The sequence below is a fragment of the Hemitrygon akajei genome, chromosome 27, assembly GCF_048418815.1.
Source record: "Hemitrygon akajei chromosome 27, sHemAka1.3, whole genome shotgun sequence".
NCBI lineage: Eukaryota > Metazoa > Chordata > Chondrichthyes > Myliobatiformes > Dasyatidae > Hemitrygon > Hemitrygon akajei.
This window is the reverse complement of record NC_133150.1, coordinates 46257615-46277657: the sequence shown is the minus strand read 5'-3', so window position 1 is coordinate 46277657 and position 20043 is coordinate 46257615.

The following is a 20043-nucleotide window of genomic DNA, read 5'->3' as shown; positions in this document are numbered from 1 at the left end:
GTTGGACGTGAAAGGCCCCATAACTCTGCTCTGAAGTAGGACAAACAACCAATATGCAAAAGAAGATAAACTAAGCAAGTACAACAGTAAATGAATAATTAATTAATAAATAAACAAACAAACAGATAGATCGATAGATAGATAAATAAATAAATAAATAACACTGACAACATAAGTTACAGAGTCATGGAAAAGTACAGCATAGAAACAGGCCCTTTGGCCCATCTAGTCCATGCCAAACCATTTAAACTGCCTACTCCCATCGATCTGCACTGGGTCCATAGCCCTCCATACCCTTACCATCCATGTACCTTTCCAAACTTCTCTTAAACCTCAAAAACAAGCTTGCATGCACCACTTGGCAGCTCGTTCCACATTCTCGTGACTCTCAGAGTGAAGAAGTTTTGCCTCATGTTCCTCTTAAACTTTTCACCTTTCACCCTTAACCCACGACCTCTAGTTGTAGTCATAGGTTGTAGAGTCCTTGAAAGTGAGTCAATCCATTGGTTGTGCTCAGTGATCTGTTCAGAGCGAAGTTACCCAGGCTGGTTCAGGAACCCGATGGGTGTAGGGTAATAACTGCTCCTGAACCTGACGGTGTAGAACCGAAGACTCCTGTAACCTCTTTCCTGATGGCAGCAGTGAGAAAAGAGCATGGCTTGGATGGTGGAGTTGGGGGGGAAGGGGAGGGCGGGGTTCTTAGTGATGGTGCTGCCCTCCTGTGGTAGTGCTCCTTGTAGATGTTGTCAATGATGGGGAGGGCTTTTCTTGTGATGGACTAGGCCTTATGCATTACTTTTGGCAGTCTTTACCTCTACCCCTCCCTGCGCCACCTGATTCCACCTATCTAAAACCTTTCCTCACCTGGATCCACCTATCAGTGGCCATACCCCTTTCCTCTACCTTTTTATACTGGCTATCATCCTTCCACTTTTTTCAGGGGTCCCAACCTATTTATGGTCTGGACCACTACCATTCACCAAGGGGTTAATGTATCCTAGGTTGGTACCCTCTGCATTCTTTCAGTCCAAATGTAAGGTCTTGACCCGAAACATCAATTGTCCATTTCCCTCCACAGATACTACCTGATTCACCGAGTTCCCTCAACAGTTGGTCTTTTGCTCTATGTTGAATACAAATAAGTGTATTTTGCTGTTAACTTAAGTCAGTCACAATAAACAGATTTGAAATGCTGCAAACTCCACAAAATAATCAAATTGACTCCTCAACCTTTCACCCAAAAGCTGCTGAAATTGGGGGACTGTTTCGTCGAGCACCTCTGCTCCATCCACCACTAGTGGGACTTGCCGGTGGTCAAACAGTTTACTGTAATTCTCATTCCCATTCCTGTTTCGACATGTCAATCCATGGCATCCTCTTGTGCCAAGATGAGGCCACCCTCAGGGTGGAGGAGCAACACCTTATATTCCATCTTGGTACCTTCCAGCCTGATGGTATGAATATCAATTTCTCCTTCTAGTGAATAATATTTCCCCCTCCTCCTCTATTCCCCACTTCGACCTTTTGTCTTCTCACCTGCCTATTACTTCCCCCGGATACCCCCTCCTTCCCTTTCTGCTATTCTCTTCCCCAGTCAGATCCTTTCTTCTCCAGCCCTTGACCTTTCCAATCCACCTGGCTTTACCTATCACTTTCCAGCTGGCCTCTTTCCCCTCCCCCACCATTTAATTCAGGCATCTCCCCCCTTTTGTCTCAGGGTCTCAGGTCAAAATGTCGATTGTTCGTTCCTCTCCGTAGATGCTACCTGACCTGCTGAGTTCCTCCAGCATTTCGTGTATGTTGCTTTGAATTTATCAAGTCCTTTATTAATTATTTTCCTGCTTTGTGAGGGAAAATACATCAAAATCCTGACCGTGGCACAAATGAAAGAGGTACATTATCTATCAACTGAAAGAGAAGTACTCTAAGCTCAAACACTGATGAATGTTTCTTCAAGGCCTCAAATATTTTTAATACTCTCTCCTGGAATTTATCTGCGCCACATTAAATCTGACAGCTTCAAATCAAGAGTTATACTTGCTAATCCAAGCAGTGTCAGCGTGGCACTACAAAAACATTAATCAAATGCATTTACTTTGCACTCTGCTTGTTCGTGGTTTTTTAGGCAGTCCGGCTGGGAAATGGGGCTCTGTGATGTGGAATGGGAATCATGCCCTGGTATTTTGTGGTCAACAGCACACTGGAGTCAGTGTACTTTCCTCGAGACTGGAATCCACTGACTCAGACAAGGCGGTTACAAGGTCAACATTGTTCGTGCTTCACTCCGTTAGTGCTCCGCACGTTACAGAGGGGAAAGCACAACCAGGTTTTAACTGAGGGGAACTGTTCCACCAGAACACAAGCATGCATTGAACCTGATAGGTGTGTAGAAGTGTTATGTTTCTTGTGGTGTAGCTTTCTTATGCTTATGAACTGTGTACAATTGTTCAGCGACTTGTTTGTAGACCATAAGACGAGAAGATAATAGGCTATTCGGCCCCTCAGGTCTGATCTGCCATTCGATCACGGCTGAGTTATTATCTCCCTCAATCCCATTCTCCTGCTTTCTCACTGCAAACTTTGCCACTCTGACCAAGCAAGAACCTATAAACATTTGTTCTAAATACACTCTTTAACTTGGCCTCCACAGCTGTCCATCTATTCAGTAGCGGTGCCTACTGGTCCCAGACTCCCCCACAATAGGAAGCGTCCTCTAGAACCATCCACTGAGTCTGTAGCAGTTCTTGTAGAGAAGAACTGTCAGTCCAATTGACCTCATGTAACACAGTCAAATGTAAAACATATAAATTACTGCAAATTACAAAGTAAGTAAATAGCGTTGGGGAGGAGATGCGTCTCTACCAAAGGAGGTGTAAGGCGCTCCTTCCCTCTGCTAGTCTGCAGGTTACCCTGGGCAAGGTGTAGCACCTGCTTAGCCCCCTGATCAGGGTCACGTGAAGCCATGGGAGCAGGCGGTGGATGGTCGTAGGAGCAGCTGGTGCAGATTACAAGTCCTGGTTATGCAACCACTGACGACAGGCAGGCAATCTCTGAAGAGTATTGATAATGGCTGAGGTCACCCATCTTGTAAAGACACTGCCCAGAAGAAGGCAGTGGAAAAACACTTCTGTAGAAAAATTTGCCAAGGACAATCATGGTGATAGAAAGACCATGATCGTCCCTGTCATACGATGTGGCACATAATGATGATGTCAAACGATACGGCACACAATGATGATGTCAAACGATACGGCACACAATGATGATGTCATACGATACAGCACATAACGAACAAACGAAATAAATAGTGCAAAAGGAAAAATGAGATAGTGTTCATGGGTTCAAGGGCAATTCAAAAATCTGTTGATAGAGGAGGCGAAACTTCCTGAATCACTGAGTGTGAGTCTTCATGTTTCAGTAACCCCTCCCCGATGGTATTAACATAAAAGGGATGTACTGTACCAGGTAATGAGAATCCATAACATCACGAGACCCAAAGACATAAGAGCAGAATTATGCCATTCACTCCATCGAGTCTGCTCAACCATTTGATCATGTCTGATGTATTATCCTTCTCAACCCCATTATCCTCCCCTTTCCATAAACTTTGATGCTCTGACTAATCAAGAACCCAATCAACCTCCACGTTGAATTTCCTGAGGAGACTGAGGTCCTTTAACATCTGCCGGACGATGCTGAGGATGTTCTACGAGGCTGTGGTGGCCGGTGCTATCATGTTTGCTGTTGTGTGCTGGGGCAGCAGGCTGAGGGTAGCAGACACCAACAGAATCAACAAACTCATTCGTAAGGCCAGTGATGTTGTGGGGGTGGAACTGGACTCTCTGACAGTGGTGTCTGAAAAGAGGATGCTGTCCAAGTTGCATGCCATCTTGGACAATGACTCCCATCCACTCCATAATGTACTGGTTAGGCACAGGAGTACATTCAGCCAGAGACTCATTCCACCGAGATGTAACACTGAGTGTCATAGGAAGTCATTCCTACCTGAGCCCATCAAACTTTACAACTCCTCCCTTGGAGTGTCAGACACCCTGAGCCAAAAGGCTGGTCCTGGACATTTCCACTTGGCATGATTCTTATTATTATTTAATCATTTATGGTTTTATATTGCTATATTTCTTCACTCTTCTTGGTTGGTGCGACTGTAACGAAACCCAATTTCCCTCGGGATCAGTAAAGTATGTCTGTCTGTCTGAATATATTTCCAGTGGTTACAATTGCCTCTCTATTTTTCTGGAAACTTCTTTGTTTCAATGGCAGGTGTTACACTACTTGGATCTGGCTATCTTATTGGTTAATTGTTATCAATGGAATTTTTGCTATGAGTAGTCTGGTATGAGAAGAACACACTTCTTCTCAGTGCTTCTTCATCGTCTCTTTCTTTGTTCTTAATAAAATGATCATTAGCAACCAGTTTGATGCCTCATTCTTCTGAAGATCTTTAGGAATGCAAAAGCATCTGGATCCAACAGCAGAGAGTAAACAACAGTGCAAGCTTGAGGGGAGAATCACTTGACAAACTCTGCCTCTGAGACATAATTTACAAATACAGGTTTAGCAAATTTCTGTCATGCAGTGCACAGGTAATGTCAGAACCCAAAAGAGGAGGAAAGACAGACTCCAATGTAGAGATGGTGACTAGAGTTTATTTTTAAGAACTCCAACAGGGTATCAGTGGCTCGGCCAAGCAATGCCGTGAAAAGTAACATTCTCAAAACAAGGAGCCTGCGACTAGCACTAATCTGGCGTCCGCTTAAATAACACAAGTAACACAGTATCCCGAGCCCATCAAAATAAACTTAACAAGCTTAAACAGAAAACACTCCTGAAGTCCCAGCATTATCCTTGTAAACTTTCTCTAGACTCCTTCAATCTTATCTGCATCTTTCCTGTAGGTATGTGACTAGCACTACACACAATACTCAAATCAGGCCTCACCAGCATCTTATGCAACTTCGGTGTAACATCCCAACTCCTGTATTCAATACGTGGGAGGGGAAACATTTTATAGAAAGTTTGATGTGGGGAGGTAGGACATGTGGAGGGCTGCGATATAAGGGGAGTAGGTTATATGGGAGGGATATGTGGGATTGGGACATGATGTTGGGGGGGCAGGGTCTTACTTTGCCCCACTTCCATCAATTGCTTTCTCCATTGCCATGATTGGGGGTATTTTCCATGGAGTGGTGAGAGAGAAAGTTGTGGGAACCAGGGAACCATCAACCAGCTCCTTAAATGATTTCTTCATCCTGAACTTGCCTCACACCAAGTCTCAAAGGTTGCTTTGTATTTCAAGGATTCCCATCTTCTCACGTCTTTCCTGAGGAAACCAACCACATTGTTAACATATACCAGCTGGTCCCATAGAAACTGAGGCTTCTACTGCGATGAGATCTCAACCAGGGCTGCACCAGAAACATCGTCAACCAGTTACCAAAAATCCACCTTTGAACTTCAGTGCTTAAATGACTGATCCTGTGAAGAAAATTCTGTGCCAACAATTTTCTTTCTGCTTTCCTTTTCCTGGTTTGAGCAGAATGACTCACTGAGCAAAAAATTACACCCAGAGTATCTTCAAAAGTTCAAAGGTCCAATTTAATGTCAGAGAGATGTATAAAATATACATCCTGAAATGCTTTTTCTTCGCAACGATCTACGAAAACAGGGGAGTGCCCCAAAGAATGAACGACAGTTAAATGTTAGAACCCCAAAGTCCACCCCTCGCGTGTAAGCGGCAGCAAGTAACGATCCCCTCTCCCCCCACCGGCAAAAACTGCATCGGCACAGCCACCGAGCACTCAAGTGTGAGCAAAGCAACAGCAAAGACACAGACTTGCAGTTACCCCAAAGACTTTGCGTTTCACCCAGTATTTGACATAACACAGTGTGTCTCTGTCTCTCTCCCTCTCTCTCCCTCCCTCCCTAATAAGGGAGAAGGAGATGTCTCCATTTTCCCAGCGAGCGGGGATACATAACAAACAACTCGCTGGTTTATGATGTTAAAAGTCCGTTATGTCACTTTTTTCGAGCTCTGTGCCTGAAGATCGCAAAGATCCCGGGTATCCAGGTACACAGCAGATATCCCGACTCCCCCGACGACTCATGGGTCTCCTGTCGTGACACTAACACTCAATCCGCCTGTCTCCAGAGCCGCAAGATCCTAGGCTTCCAAATTCCAACTGGACTCTTAGGCCGAGCCTTCGGTGTGCTGAACAATGGCCAGTTATGGAACCTCGAGAGCGGGTCCCATTCCCAGATGGAACTGTAGTCAGCGTGTAACTCCAAGCCAGGGTCTTCAAATTAACTCTGAAAGGGAAAATAGAGATATTAAAGATGGAAATAGAGCTGTTTCTGAAGATGTAAACAAAGGAGTCACCGTTAGGCACCATTAACCCTCCTAAACTCTGCCTTTTGTTGCGTTAGGTACAGTAAGTGTCATTCTCAAGAGGAACATAAACATAAATCTTACACCACTAAACACATCTTAGTCTTCTCCCATCCTACAACCCTCCAAATCTCTGCTTTCCATGGGGATCACTCTCTCCTTGTCCACTCATCCCTCCCCATTGATCTCCCTCCTTGACAATTGTCACACCTGCCCCTACGCCTCCTCCCCCACCACCATTCCAGGCTCTAAACAGTCCTGCCAGGTGAGCTGACACTTCACCTGCAAGTCCACTGGGGACTTCTCCAGTGTCCCCAATGCAGCTTCATACTACATTGGTGAGACCCGATATTGATTGGTGAACTGCGTTGAAAAGCTCCTTCTCTCCATGACCCATTTGAATTTGACTTCCCATTCTAACATGTCAGTGCACGGCCTTCTCTACCGCCGTGATAAGGCCTCTCTCAGGTTGAAGGAGACACAGAGTCAGAGGAAATTAGAGCACAGAAACAGGTGCTTTAACTCAGCCAGTCTGGATACAACCGTTTGAAATGTCTACTCTCATCTACCTGCACCCAGATCATAGCTGCCATATTTAAACTGACTGTCAGGCTACCATTCCACCCTGAGTTACACCAGATTTTTGTGCTACTCCTGATTCCAGCATCTGCTGTTTCTTTTGTCTTCTGAGGTAGATCACTCCTAGCCACAAACTCGCCCACACTCCTGACCCTCTGGGACCCAGCCTTCAAACATCCTCAAAACCACCTGCTCCTCCACCTATCTGCAAACTTTGCAATAAAGCCATCAACTCCGTCATTCAAATCATTGACATATAATGTATGTACTTTCCTCCAATCACCTTAAAATTATCCATCTACATATTAGCTATTTCCATCCTGGGGTAAAGTCCCTGGCTGTCCACTCTATCAATGCCTCTTACACACCTCTATCAAGTCACCCCCTCATCCCTCTTCACTTGAAAAGAGAAAAGCACTGGCTCACTCAACCTATCCTCATAAGACATGCTCTCTCATTCAGGTAGGGTGGCAAGATGCAGGTACGTACCTACCAAAGGAGGTGTAAGGTGCTCCTTCCCTCTGCAAGTCACCCTTGGGCAAGGTGCAGCACCTGCTTAGCCCCCCGATCAGGGTCACGTGAAGCCATGGGAGCAGGTGGTGGATGGTCGTACGAGCAGCTGGTGAAAATCACTAGTCCTGGTTATGTGATCACTGACTCCAGACAGACAGTCTCTGAAGAGTATTGATAATGGCTGAGGTCACCCGTCTTGGAAAGACACCGCCCAGAAGAAGTCAATGGCAAACCACTTCTGCAGAAAAATTTGCCAAGAGCAATCATAGTCACCAGACCATGATCGTCCACATCATACGGTACATCATGGCCCATAATGAACGAACAGGCCTGGTAAATCTCCCCTGTGCCTTCTCTAAAGCTTCTACATCCTTCCAATAATAAGGCAAGCAGAACTGAACTGCAACATTACCTCATACCTCTTGAACTCAGTTCCTCGACAAATGAAGGCTGGCACACCATACACCTCCTTAACCACCCTATCAACTCTGAGGCTGTGGACCACAAAAATGTGCGGAGGATAGAACGGATTCAGTATCGGAACAGTTTAGCAACAATATGGCCACTTTGCACTAAAATGTATATTTCTTTTGTTCTAAATGTGTTTCCTTCCAAAAGATTGTGCAGAATTTATGTTTTTCCTGTGAATGGCGTTTATCTGACACTCTGTGCCCGCAAGCAAGTTTTTCATTGCCCCTTGTGCACCGATGTACTTGTGTGCATGACAATAAACTTGACTTTGTGTTTAGATTTCCCGTTCCCATCAGTTTCAGTGACTGGGAGAACAGAGCAGTTATCGACATTGAGTGCTGTTAGCAGTGTCTGATGAACAGTGGGTGGGAAGGTTTTTTATCACCAACTGTCAGTAATCTATTGTGCAGTTAACAAAGTCAATATTCTCAGCAAACAGAATCCAATCAAAATGCACCTCTACTTATCCAGAGCAGAATGACTCACTGTTCCTGACTTCCCCTGAACAGTGTCTGGGATAATTAGGAAAGGACGATCAATGTTGTCCATTTTCCCATAAACACATTAAATGAAATGCCATTAATACACTCAGTGGCCGCTTTATTAGGTACACTTGCTCATTAATGCAAATATCTAATCAGCCAATCATGCGGCAGCACCTCAGTGCATAAAAGCATGCAGACATGGTCAAGAGGTTCAGTTGTTGTTCAGACCAAACAACAGAATAGGAAAGAAATATGACCAAAGTCACTTTGACCGTGGAATTACTGTTGGTGCATCTCAAAACCTGCTGATCTCCTGGGATTTTCACGCACAACAGTCTCTAGAGTTTACAGAGAATAGTGCGAAAAACAAATATATGCAGTGAGGGCTGATGAGAGAGGGCAGAGGAGAATTGGTTCAAAACTGATGGAAAGGCCATGGTAACTCAAGTTCAACATCAAGTTCAAGTTTATTATCTGACTGAGCATGTAAACAGCCTATATATATAGAATTTACTCTAGTCCACGGTGCACCCACAAAACATACATGGCACAAGGCATGTAAAGCAAGATATTACCACAAGTACGTTAATAAAATAGAATTCTAAGTGCAAGTAGTTTGCTGCACAGGTGAACGGTAAACAGCTTGCTGTCCTAGTGACAAGGTGGTGTGGCGGGGTCTCACAGCCTGAGGGAAGAAGCTGTTACCCGGTCTGGCAGTCCTGTCCTGATGTCGGAGGAGAACGGCCAGGCTGGTTCAAGCTGACAGGAAGGTGACAGTAACTCAAATAGCTAAGCATGCCAACAATAGGGTTGGGGTGCATGGCGTGTGCAGGGAGGGGAAGCAACTTTGGTGAAGGGGCCTGTTGTGTCCATTCTGGGGCAGTTCACTGGCCTGTGGTCCCCACCGGACACACAGCTCTCACCTGTGGCTCCAAGTAGCTGTGTGCATGTGACAGCGGCCACACCCCGGTACACCGCTTCGACAGACAGACTAAACCAGGTGAGGACAGCTGGCAGCCCCGTACCCCAGTGAGATTGGGACACGCCTGTCCCAGCTCCGGCGGACCGTGCGGGTGAGATCCAGCGGCCAGGAAGGCGGTTCTGCAACGCTCTGTGGAGAGCGAAGGACGTGACAAGACATCACGGTCACGCACTGCAACCAAGGACGACCCTAGTTTGTGACACATATCCGTGCCACTGGAGCCGGACTTCCGGGGTCGAGAAAGTGGAGCTGCCCCAGTGTAACAGCTTTTTTGAAAGCTCTCCTACACAGGTTTCCTGTCATCGTCAGACATAATGGCCAACCACCACAAAGCTGGTGTGCAGAAGATCATGTCAGAGCGTCGAATCTTGAAGTGGAGGGGCTACAGCAGCTGACAACCATGAGCATGCACTCGGTAGTCACTTTATTAGATGCAGGGAACCTAATAAAGTGGCTTTTGATTGTGTGCGTGTGGTTCCCTGCTTGCTGTTTGAACCTCATCTCTGCTTACAAGTGCTTTAAAATTTCCCATAATCATACATTTCCATTTAAACGAAGTTATTTTTTATGTAATAGCAGCACCGTAGCATTGTGGTTAGCGTGACTCTACCACAGCGCCAGCAATCACCGACCAGGGTTCGATTCCCGCTGCTGTCTGTAAGGAATTTGCACATTCTCCCCGTGCTTCCGTTTCCAAAGACTTATGGCAAGTGTTGGAAAAGCTTTTGGCGCCGGAAGTGTGGCGACACTTGCGGGCTGCCCCAGCACGTCCTTGGACTGTGCTAGTCGTTGATGCAAACAATAGATTTCACTGTACGTTTCAAGGCTTTGATATACATGTGACAAGTATAGTTAATCTTTAAAAAAAACCCTCCAGGCAGTGAGCAGTGGTACTGGTGCACTGACAGACTGACGGTAGTTGTAATTGAATTCATCTACACAGTTCCTGTGTATTGACACTGATTCACTTCCACAGGGTGCTGCACTACACCACCGAGAGAAGTGATTACTGCAGGAAACCCTTCTCCGCAGAACCCACACTCTCTGCGTTTCTCACTGCCACCTGAAAACGGGTAACACAATCGATGCCATGAGAGGCATTGATTGTGTGGATAACCAGAGGCTTTCCACCAGGGCTGAAATGGCTAACACGAGGTGCCACAGTTTTAAGGTGCTTGGAAATAGGTATTGAGGGATTGTCAGGGGTAAGTTTTTCACACAGAGAGTGGCGGGTGTGTGGAATGCACTGCCAGTGGCGGTGGTAGAAGTGGATACAATAGGGTCTTTTATGAGCCTCTTAGATAGGTACATGGAGCTTAGAAAAATAGAGGGCTCTGTGATAGGGTAATTCTAGGCAGTTTCTAGAGTATATTACATGGTTGGCACAACATTGTGGGCTGAAGGGCCTGTAACATGCTGTAGATTTCTACGTTCTATATTCTAATCCCCCCCCCCCCATATGGTCACTCTCTCTTCTCAACTCTCCCATCGAGCAGAAGATACAAACTCCTGAGAACAAGTAACACCAAGTTCAAGGACAGTTTATATGCTGTTATCACACTATAGAACAGTCTCTTAGTACGATACCATGGATTTTTGATCTCACAATTGACCTCTTTATGAACTTGTTCTTTTCTCTTTATGATGATGATGACAGCCATTGATCGTGTGCATAGCCAGAGGCTTTTTCCCAGGGCTGAAATGGCTAACGCAAGAGGGCCGAAACATTTCAGGCGGAAACTTCGACTGTACTCTTTTCCATAGATGCTGCCTGGTCTACTGAGTTCCTCCAGCATTTTGTGTGTGTTTCTAGTGTAGGGTTACATGGTCAGCACAACATTGTGGGACGAAGGGTCTGTAAAGTGCTGTAGATTTCTATGTTCAATGAGCTTCAGGAGTTGGAAACAGGAGATCCATGAGCTAGTCCTCATCGGAGGATCAGAGGTGGAGAGGGTCGGCAACTTTAAATTCCTCAGTGTTATTATTTCTGAGTATCATGTTTGTTCTTGATAAAAAGACCAACTTGTGTGGGTAAAACAAAACAAACATTTATTAACAGAATGGTTTCATCTTGACCACTTTTTACTCGGGACATTCCAACCCACAAAGAGCTCATGTGATCCGTTCACCAATGTCTCTTCCAGTTCCAGGTGAACCAGCTGCATTGAATGCTGGGAACTGAAGTTCTTTATTATGTACTCATATAATAACACACAGAGGATCTGTCCTGGGCCCAGTACTTAAGTGCAATTATGAAGAAAGCATGGCAGTGCCTCTACTTCCTTAGGAGTTTCTGGAAATTTGGCATGACTTCTAAAACTTTAATGAACTTTGATGGATGTGTGGTGCAGAGTATACTGACTGGCTGCATCACAGCCTGGTATGGAAACACCAATGCCCTTGGAAACACCAATGGAAAATTCTATAAAAAGTAGTGGATATAGCCCAGTTCAGCACAGGTAACACCCTCTTCATCATTGAACACATCTACGTGAAACGCTGTTGCAGGAAAGCAACGTCCATCATCAGGGACACCCAGCACCCAGGGCCCTCACATGCAAATTAGGGCAGAGTTTCCATTGTAACAGTAGGAATACCCTACCTGGCATTGATGGACCCCTTTGGTTAATGGTGGGGGTCCATGGCATAGAAAAGGTTGGGAACCCCTGGTTCAAAGGCTTTCTTCTTGCTACTGCCATTGAAAGACGGCACAAGAGCCTTGCAACTCATATCAACAGTTTAGGAACAGTTACTACCTCTCAACCATCCGGGTCTTGAACAAAGGGAATAACTTCACTTGCCCCATCACTAAACTGTTCCCATTATGTATGGACTCACTTAAGGACTCTTCATCTCATGTTCTCGGTATTTATTGCTTATTTATTTATATTATTGTTTCTTCTTTTTGTATTTGTATTGTTTGTTGTCTTCTGCAAACTGGCTGAACGCCCCAATTGGGCAGTCTTTCATTGATTCTGTTACGGTTATTACTCTAGAGATTTGCTGAGTATGCCCACAAGAAAATGAATCTCAGGGTGACATGTATGTACTTCGATAATAAGATTTACTTTGAACTTTGAGCTTTATTGCCTGCCTTCTCTGCACTTTTCCTGTAACTTGATCCTGCATTGTGTTGTGGCATTCCCTGATACCGCCCCAAGGCACTGATGCAGTGAAATGGATGGCATACAAAACAAAGATTTACACTGTACCTTGGTACAGTGACAATATCAAACCATCTACCAATTTACCAGTCAAGGTCAGAGCATCCAGAGGTCTTGTAGAAAAGGAATTCCATGTGTTTGTCACCTTCGGAGCAAAGAAGTCTCCTCACATCCATATCACTGTCCCTTTCGAGATGGCAAACTCTGGTTTTGGACTTCACAGGGTAGGAAGCACCAGCAATGGTAATTCACCCTATCTCATCAATGTACTTCAGATGACAAATGCACACAAAGGCCCTCACACACAAATGAGGCCTTAGTTTCCGTTGTTTAAAGAAGGAGCTCCCTACCTGACGTCCATGGACCCCTTGGGTTACTGGTAGGGGTCCATGGCATAGAAAAGGTTGGGAACCGCTGGTCAACATGAGCCTGGAGCAGAGAAGAGTACCCAGACAGTGGAAAACATCCTGTATTGTCCCGGTACCGAAGAAACCACAACCAAAGGAGTTGAATGACTTCAGACCTGTTGTCTTGACGTCGCACGTGATGAAGACCATGGAGCGGCTGATAATACAGAATCTGAGGCCACAAACCAGGCACGCCCAGGATCCTCTTCAGTTTGCGTATAAGGAGAAGGTGGGAGTAGAGGATGCTATCACGTATTTGCTGCACAAATCACTCTCTCACCTAGATGGGGTCAGTTGTGCTGTGAGGATTACATTCCTTGACTTCTCTAGTGCCTTTAACACCATCCAGCCCAAGATCTTAAGGCACAAACTAACGGAGATGGGAGTAGACTCTCACATGGTGGATTGGATAGTGGACTACTTGACAGATAGACCTCAGTATGTGCGGTTGGGAGACTGTAGGTCTGACACGGGGGTCAGCAGCACAGGAGCGCCGCAGGGAACCGTACTCTCTCCGGTCCTGTTCACCTTGTACACATCAGACTTCCAATATAACTCGGAGTCCTGCCATGTGCAGAAGTTCGCTGATGACACGGCCATAGTGGGGTGTGTCAGGAATGGACAGGAGGAGGAGTATAGGAAACTGATACAGGACTTTGTGATATGGTGCAACTCAAACTACCTGCGTCTCAATATCACCAAGACCAAGGAGATGGTGGTGGACTTTAGGAGATCTAGGCCTCATATGGAGCCAGTGATCATTAATGGAGAATGTGTGGAGCAGGTTAAGACCTACAAGTATCTGGGAGTACAGTTAGACGAGAAGCTAGACTGGACTGCCAACACAGATGCCTTGTTCAGGAAGGCACAGAGTCGACTGTACTTCCTTAGAAGGTTGGCGTCATTCAATGTCTGTAGTGAGATGCTGAAGATGTTCTATAGGTCAGTTGTGGAGAGCGCCCTCTTCTTTGTGGTGGCGTGTTGGGGAGGAAGCATTAAGAAGAGGGACGCCTCACGTCTTAATAAGCTGGTAAGGAAGGCGGGCTCTGTTGTGGGCAAAGTACTGGAGAGTTTAACATCGGTAGCTGAGCGAAGGGCGCTGAGTAGGCTACGGTCAATTATGGAAAACTCTGAACATCCTCTACATAGCACCATCCAGAGACAGAGAAGCAGTTTCAGCGACAGGTTACTATCGATGCAATGCTCCTCAGACAGGATGAAGAGGTCAATACTCCCCAATGCCATTAGGCTTTACAATTCTACCGCCAGGACTTAAGAACTTTTTAAAAGCTATTATTAATGCTTTTTGAGATAGTGATTTAGATGCATATCATATTTTTTACTGAGTTAAGTATTGTATGTAATTAGTTTTGCTACAACAAGTGTATGGGACATTGGAAAAAAAGTTGAATTTCCCCATGGGGATGAATAAAGTATCTATCTATCTATCTATCTATCTATCTATCTATCTAAAGGTCGTTGAAAAGATTAGCTGTAACTTGGCAGGTGGGATGTTTTACCGAAGAGAGAAACAAACCAGGCTCTGGAATTATCCACGGAAATTTGCAGTTTCTGAGGGAGTCTGCAGGCCAACGTAGATGAAATGTTTAAGCAAGGCTCCAGCTACACTTACGTGTGCAGTGAAATATCTCTGCCTGGTAGCAGGGCTACATCTACATTTAATCCATGAGACCATGAGCAGAATTCGGCCACTCAGCCTATCAAGTCTACTCCACCTTTTGAAAATGTTTGATTTATTATCTCTCTCAACCCCATTCTCCAGCCTTCTCCCCATAACCTTTGACAGCCTTACTAATCAAGAACCTATCAACCTCAGCTTTAAAAACACCCAGTGACTTGCCTCTATACAGATTCACCTCCCTTCTGGCTAAAGAAATTCCTCCTCACCTCTTTTGCAAAGGGATGTCCTTCTGTTCTGAGGCTGCACCCTCTGGTCCTAGATTCCTAACAGGCTGGAAACATCTTCTCCATGTCCACTCTATCCAGGCCTTTCAATATTCTGTAGTTTTCAAAGAGATTCACCTCCCCCCCCATTCTTCTAAACTCCAGCAGGTGCAGGCCCAGAGCCATCAAATGATCCTCATAAATCCCTGGGATTTAATTCCCAGGGTCACTCCTGTGGTCCATCCAGACTGTCTCCCAAGGCCAGCATGTCCTCTTTCAGACATGGGGCTCCAAACTGTTCACGGGTTGTGGAACAGGCTCAGCGGGCTGAATGGTCCAATTCTGCCCTTGTATCTTCTGGTCTTGTGGGAAGAGTACAGAGGAGATATAGGAGCACTTTGCCGGGTCTCGGCGACTGAGTTACGAGCAGAATGAGACTGTCCTCATTGCAGCGTAGGAGAATGAAGGAGGATGTCTACAATCATGAGGGGCATTGATAGGGTGAATGCACAACGTTTATTTTTCCCCAGGGTTAAGGAATCAAAAACTAGAGGACATGGGTTTAAGCCGAGAGGGAGAGATTTAATAGGAACGCAAAGGCTACTTTTCCACACAAAAGCTCATCAGTATATGGAACGAGCTGCCAGTGGAAGTAGTTGATGCAGGTACATTAACAACGTTTGAAGGACACTTGGGCACATGTTTAGAGAGCTATGGGCCAAACACAGGGAAATGGGACCAGGTCGATGAAAATATTGGTTGGCATGGACCTGAAGGTCTGGATTTGATGCTGTGTTCTCTGTGAATCTCCGACTATGACTCTATGTGTACCTCTCCCACCTCCCAGTTCATTGAGGAGAATGCACCACCTGCTGGACATTCGGTAACTAAGCAGAAAGGAACATCAGCGTTACCAGGCCTTACAGTTCCAGTACAACTTCTGCCCCCTAATGATACTGTATATCGTGGCCAATGATGTCATTACTGTATGTCCAGTGTTGTTGTAGAATAATTCAGCGGTTAATTACTACACACCAGCCTCCCAGAAGTCACCAGGGTGCTGAAAGGATTAGAGAGTATGTCTGATGAGGAAAGGTTGAGGGAGCTATGGTTTTTCTCTTTGGAGAGAAGGAGGATGAGAGGTGACTTGATCGCGATGTACAAGGTAATAAGAGGCACAGAGTGGACCGCCAGAGTCTTTTTCACAGGACAGCATGGCTAATACCAGGGGCGTAGCTTTAATATGATTGGAGGAAAGTACAGGGAGGTATTTTTTTTAAACACAGAGTGCTGAGTGTGTGAGATGCCCTGCCACGGGTGTTGGTAGAGGTTGTTACACCAGGGACATCTAAAGTTCAAAGTTCAAACAAATTTAATACCAAAGTACATGTATGCCACCATACACACAACCCGAGATTCATTTTCTTGCAGGCATACTCAATAAATCCGTAGAATAATAACCATAACAGAATCAATGAAGGACTCACCAACTTAGACATTCACCGGTGAGCAAAAGACAACAAACCGTGCAAGTACAAAAGAAAACATAAATAATAATAAATAAGCAATAAATATCGGGAACATGAGATGAAGATTCCCTGACAGTGAGACCATTGGTTGTGGGAACATTTCAATCATGGGGCAAGTGTGAAGTTGAGTGAAGTTATTCCCCTTTGATTCTAGAGCCTGGGGTATTAACTGTTCCTGAACCTGGTGGTGCGGGTCCTGAGGCTCCTGTTCCTTCTTCCTGATGGCAGTAGGGAGAACAGAGCGTGATCATGGTGGATATGCGTCCATGGTGATGGTCACTCTTAGATAGGGACATGGATGAAAGAAAAATAGAAGGCTGTAGAAGAGGAAAGGGTTAGGTTGGTCTTAGAGTAGTTAATAAGATCAGCACAATGTAACAGACTGAAGGGCCTGTACTGTTCTACGTTCTGTAACTTATTTTTCTGGCTGGGGGGAAATATTATCGATGTTTATAAAATAATGTGATGTGTTATTGTGTCACACACCATGTGCATAGGGTAAAGGTTCTGACTGTCTACCCTATCTATGCCTCTCATAATTTTAGAAACCTCAATCGGGTCTCCTCTCAGCCTCTGACTTTCTAGGGACAAGAGCACAAGTCTGCCCACCGGGAGTTATTTTATTTATTCATTTATTTTTTGAGATATAATGTGGAATAGGCCATTCCAGCCTTTCCAGCTGCACTGGCCAGCAACCTCCGATTTAATCCTAGTCACGGGACAATTTACAATGACCAATGAACCTACCATTCGGTGTGTCTTTGGACAGCGGGAGGAAACCGGAGCACCCGGAGAAAACCTACACAGCCACGGGGAGAACATGCAAATGCCTTACAGGCAGCGGTGGAAATTGCATCCCAGTTGCCTGTAAAGCGTTGTACTGACCACTACGTTACTCTGCTGCCCGCAAAAAGTTTCCCAACCTTTTTTATGCCATCGACTCCTACCGTTAACCGAGGGGTCTCTGGCCCTCGGGTTGGGAACCCCTGCTACCCTCTGCTTACAGCTCATTCTTCTCGCCCAGGCAGCATCTTGGTGAACATCTCTTCCCCCTCTCCACAACCATCATATCCCTCCTGTAACGGGAGGGCCAGAACTGCATACAATATCACAGTTCTTCTGTTTTTCGCTGGATGTGTCCTGACCGAAGAGATGTCGAGGTAATGCATTACTGAGAAGGTCCATGTGAGGGAGTTTCAATCACATCATCCCAAGCAGGGAGCACAGAGTAAACATTCACGGATGAAAGAATAAATTGTTTCAGGATTAGTTTGTGTGCTTTATTCAGATCACCCCACATCAACTTACCCAAGGAAACACTATTTTCAATGTATCTTAGTTTTAATTACTAACTTGCCTCAACTTTATAAGGCATAATTTAAGAATCAGGGCAGTGCCAAGACTTAATTGCTTTCTGTTCCCTTGTTTTGAAATAATTATAATCTTTCTTGTGTGATAAAAGATGGAAAAGATGAGCGATAGGTAGCGTTATTTTTAGAACTTTCCATTTAAAATGTCAATTAAATGTAGTGTGATCATAAACGGGTTAGGAGTTCCTATCAAGGCCTTATTCCTGCTTTGGTTTACTTGGATAGTGGAAAAAATAAAGTCCCATTTGAAAATGCAAATGTGGAAACATTTTGTAAACAGTTCAAAATTAAACATGACTGAATATTAGCAAATGTCCCAAGGGTGGACCATAAGAGGTGCTGATTTCCATTTCACTCTGTAACGGCTGCAGGGTTGTAACCTGATACCGATGAGTTATACTCTGTGACCACTTTACTGGGTACAGGAGAGGAACCAATACGGTCTTCTGCTGCTGTAGCCCACCCACTTCAAGTTCGACATGTTGTTCATTCGGAGATGCTCTTCTGCACACCACTGCTGTAAAACATGGTTATTTAAGTTACTGTCACCTTCCTCTCACTTCAAACCATTCTCCTCTGACTGGTCTCATTTACAAGGTGTTTTTGCCCACGGAACTGCCACTCACTGGATTTTTTTTGTTTTTTTTTTGCTCCATTCCCTGTAAATTCCAGAGAGCATTGTGCATGAAAATCCCAAGAGATCAGCAGTTTCTGAGATATTTAATCCACCAACAATTATTTCACAGTCAAAGTTACCAAGATCATATTTCTTCCCATAGAACCATAGAACACTACAGCACAGTACAGGCCCTTCAGCCCTTCCTGTTGTGCTGACCCATATAATCCTTAAAAAAAGTACTAAACCCACACTACCCCATAACCCTCTATTTTTCTTTCATCCATGTGCCTGTCCAAGAGGCTCTTAAATACCCCTAATGTTTTAGCCTCCACCACCATTCCTGGCAAGTCATTCCAGGCACTCACAACCCTCTGTGTAAAAAACTTACCCCTGATATCTCTCCTAAACTTCCCTCCCTTAATTTTGTACATATGCCCCCTGGTGTTTGCTATTGGTGCCCTGGGAAACAGGTAGTGACTATCCACCCTATCTATGCCTCTCATAATCTTGTAGACCTCTATCAAGTCCCCTCTCATTCTTCTACGCTCCAAAGAGAAAAGTCCCTGCTCTGCTAACCTTGCTTCATATGACTTGTTCTCCAAACCAGGCAACATCCTGGTAAATCTCCTCTGCACCCTCCCCATAGCTTCCACATCCTTTCTATAATGAGGTGACCGGAATTGAACACAATACTCTAAGTGCGGTCTCACCAGAGATTGGTAGAGTTGCGACATGACCTCTCTACTTCCCCTTTCTGATGTCTGAACAACTGAACCTCTTGACCATTTTCGCATGGTTTTATATACTGAGTTCCTGCCATGTGATTAGCTGGTTAGATATTTGTATTAACCAGCAGATGTCCGGGTGTACCTAATAAAGTGACCACTGAGTGCATTCCTGCCCAATAACTCCCTTTTCCCAGCAGACAATGACTCAGATTCCTTCCAACTTGTCTAGGTGGAAAATGTGTTCCTTCTTCAACCAACAAAGGCTTCAGTTGCAATGCCAGAAATAGAATTAAGAGAGTTTACCTTTACCTACAAAGAGCCTTTTGACTCTTACACCTGTCACCTCCCAGCTTCTCAGATAACATATATATCTGTACAGTTGACAAGAATTGGTAAAGATCCAATGTACATTGAAACACATAGGTTGTTTGTGTCGACAACCTCTGCAATCCTGTGGGAAGCCCGCAATTGTCGCCACCCACACCTCTGGTGCCGTGCCCACAAAGTTCTGTTAGCAAAACATACATTTCATTCTGTCAGCAAAAGTTTTCGACAGTTATACCCAAAAAAAGCCAGCATTCAGATGTGACCGTGAAATTAGAAGCAGCAGCCAAGAGCAGCTGGTTGTAAGTAACAACCTTTCATTGATTCATGCTGTGTGTTTGGGTTTGAAACAGAGTTTTGAATGGTCAGCCGCTGTCTGTCTAATTAGGGATTGTAAGCTCTATTATGCGGTGTTTGCGTAAGGGTTCAGAGCTTGGTTCTGCTGAAATGCTGAAATACTGCCATTGTCGACATCTGAATTGGATTGCCATTGTTTTGTCTGGTTTGCGCACTTGGAAAACAACATGAGTCAAGCTGGAAGCAGTGACCCTGACGGCAGAA